Source organism: Aegilops tauschii, chromosome 2 (genome assembly GCF_002575655.3).
Source record: "Aegilops tauschii subsp. strangulata cultivar AL8/78 chromosome 2, Aet v6.0, whole genome shotgun sequence".
NCBI lineage: Eukaryota > Viridiplantae > Streptophyta > Magnoliopsida > Poales > Poaceae > Aegilops > Aegilops tauschii.
Window position 1 is genome coordinate 14,460,254 of NC_053036.3, and position 3,586 is coordinate 14,463,839.

A 3,586-nucleotide genomic window follows, 5' to 3' on the forward strand; every position below is an offset into this window, starting at 1 on the left:
TTATTGTTCCATTATACCAGTTACCTTTTTTTACGGATGTTGGTAGTTGCTCTACCAACTTGATCTAGCGCTGCTTGGTATGTATTCAAGCTTCATCACCATACATTTGTTGGACATTCTTCGCCTCCATAACTCTCAACTCTTTCCCTTTTTTGCATGGTTGCACTCCTACCATCACCTCCAATTCTTCTAGCCTGTCGCAAACATATAGTTTACCGGATAAAGAGTCTCCATGTAGAAGCTATTAAGGGAAAGGCTTCTATAGATTCACAAAATGGTACATACTGATTGCTAGCAAATGTCACAATCATGCTTCAAGTGTGTGTAATTAATATATAACTCAAAAGTAATATTTTTATGCCTAAAAATGAATGCTCTAGAAAGCAATTTTGTAATAATTAAAAAGAACACCATGCAAATATATGTACGAATGTTGATGACTAAAAGAATCAAAATTTGAACATTTGATAATATGTTATTTGTACCAGGGAGCTCATCCACTCGTTTGACAATTTCTTGCTATGAATACTAAGAATGATTAATCATGTAAGACGCACCGCACATGCTGCATGCAGCAATACTACGTGATCACTTTGCTCCTCGTGATGCCTTGGCTCGGCTGTAGTTCCAGTAAGCTCCCACGATCCCAGTGGAGCCGGTTGCTCTGTCGGCGCCAGCGTCGCGGCGGATGCTTTCCACGTGGGGGCTTTCCACCTTCCTTCTCACTGTAGGCGCTCCTTGTTGGCGCGGAACCGCTCCGACTTGAACGCAGCCGTGCAGCTTGTAATCCTGGTGGTCGTACGCTTCCTACTGCTCCTACCAACTTCACCACTTATGCGCCCGCACATCCGCCGCCACAACAACTGCGGTTCAAGGATGGCTGCCGGCCGCTGCCAGCTCGTTCTGCAAAAGCTGCACATCGGATGGCCCGTCCTTGCTGTCAGGTTATATTTCTCTTTGTATGCGCACAGCTGGGTAGCCGACTGGTATACGTTTGCTGACTGTTTTTTCAGATGGGCTGGTTGATTGGTTATACCGTATATACATTGATGAGTCTAGGCCGTTAAAATAACTTAACTCTAGAGCGTTAAATCATCACCTTACCTTTTCTATCGTTTTAATAATATAATACATAGATAAACCGGCATCCCTGCTAAAGCGGGGCCTCCGCCGTTCCGCTTTAAGAGTTTTTTGGTTACACGGAGGCTTCTGTTTATAAAGCGGAGTTCTGAATACCCAGTGATCCGGCTTATAAAGCCACAAAAAACTTGGAGGCTTGTCACCCAAAGTTAACAGGGGCCAAAGAGTGTTGTAAAAGCACAACTCAAACATAGGCACCCACTGAGCACAACTCAAAATATTACCTGGGGGCTCTTTTTGCATAGCAACAAAGAGTTTTAATGACCCTTGTAATAGGCTATCAAGCCAAGCTTGGAAGCCAGGTGTATTCACCTAAAACCCCGGGTTATCCTGCCTTTTTTAAGTAAGTCACTCCGCCCAGGTAATCCTGGTACGACCCGCCGAACGTTTGACAAGTCAATCTTATACAGACCCTGAACTTGTCAAAGTTAAAACGACGATTGGTTAATGTGAGGTCCATCTTAAAAGGCTTTGTAAAATGGTTTAACTCAGTGGCCTGGTAGCCCATGAAAAGCCTCGATTTTGGGCCTGGCAGCCCATGAAAAGCCTCGCGTCTTCCCATGCTTTTATTTGACAAATTTTCTCTTTTTTGAGGTTTACAACAATTGATGATAAACCGGTGTTTATTGACCCGGCCTGGTTTTTGATTATAAGTCACCAGTATAAAATAAACCGGTATCTATTAACCCGGCCTGCTTTCGACTACAAATCGCCAATATTATATATGGATAATCCGGTGTTTATTACAACTCTGTACGGTTTTATTATAAACCGGCAAAACATGGATGAGTTATCAGTACTCAAGATTTGGGTTATCACCGATGACCCAAAACCGGCAAAACGTTGGTAAACCAACGATGTGATTCAATATCACAGGTGTCATCTGTTTCATATTTGATTATTTTTAAAGTACAACTTTGGTTATAAACCCTGGCTATACGTTTGGGTATCATGACCCGTCCGGCGGTAAACCGCCAGGACACTTTCAATTTATTGTATGCAGGAACAGCTTGAATAAACCGCTACGGATTATGAGCAGACATAATATATCCTAAGCATGGCGGATTAACAAGTGTCATTCAAAATAAATATGCACGATGGCATAGCAGACCAAGTCTTTCAGCTAGTCTATTTACAAGGCGCTTCGACGCCCAAAAGGATAATTGTTTATCACAAGCATTGCAGTATGCAGAAGCTAAACCGGATTCCGGATCATGAATCTTTGCCAGGCTGACTTGAAGGTTGCGGATCATCCTGCGCCGGTTCATCCTCCTCCTCTCCACCCAGCGGCTGGAAGTCAATGGTTGTCCAGTCAATCACAGTTAAGGCTTGGAAGACAGCTTCATCACTTATAAGGGTGGACGGTTCAACATCAGGGGCGTAAGTATGCTTACGGATTGGCGGGATATGATTCTGCACATCATAATTTGGCGCATTAACCTGTCTGTTGTCGGCATCGTAAATCGACTGGTAATGAGAAAGATTCGTTTCTCCAGCCAATTTACTAGCCAGAGGATGCATTTCCCTTGTCAAAGCTCGGAGATCATCATTGTCAAAATCTGATCCATCCTCCTTTATGCTCGGGTAGCCATTTCCTACATCAGCCGGGTCAAGATCTGGCACCCATGCCTTAGCCCGGGTTAGCGCGGTGAGAGCACCTGCCATTGCAGCTGATCTTTTTAACTCCTCAAACCGGGCGAGCAGCATTGACAGCCTTTCTAAGGTCTCCTTGATCAAGGTTGGGGGCTATGAGAGGCAATACAGATGATCTGTTGTGCGCCGGTATATAACTGCTCTATAAGAGTATATGCAGCCTTCAATTTGTTTTGCATATCAGATCCAAGATGGGTAATGTGAGATCCTGCATCATTAGGCATGTTGATAAACCGGCAATTTATGGGATAATACATGCTAAAGCTTATAGTAAGGATACTTACCAAACACAGCAGTGGTCATGGCATTTATTTGCCGCTTTAAACCAGTCAGCTCTTCTACCACCGGATTAAGAGATGCTTCTGCATCATCAGCCCTCTTTTGCAATGTGGTTTTTTCTGTGTCCCAGTCCGCTCGCTCCTTCTTGAAGTTCTCTTTCAGTTTCTCCATGGCTACTAAGGCACTGGTAAGCTCTTCTTTGGCTTTGGAGGTTTCTGCCTGTTGGGACTTGATATTTTCTTGAAGATCAGCGGTTTGGGATTCCTTTTTGCTCAGCTCAGCCTATAAGAGATATACATATTATAAGTTGACAGCATATATTTCAAGTACCAAGCATATATTATAAGTTATACACTTGGCACTTGGGGGCTAATGTCTATTGCTTCTTATCAAAATTCTCTTGTAAGTCCCAAGATCAATTCAAGTATTATTCTTGGCACTTGGGGGTCTAATGTACGTTGGCTCAATAGTACAGTCCCAGTTCATCTTCAAAGATAAACCGGCCCTTGGGGGC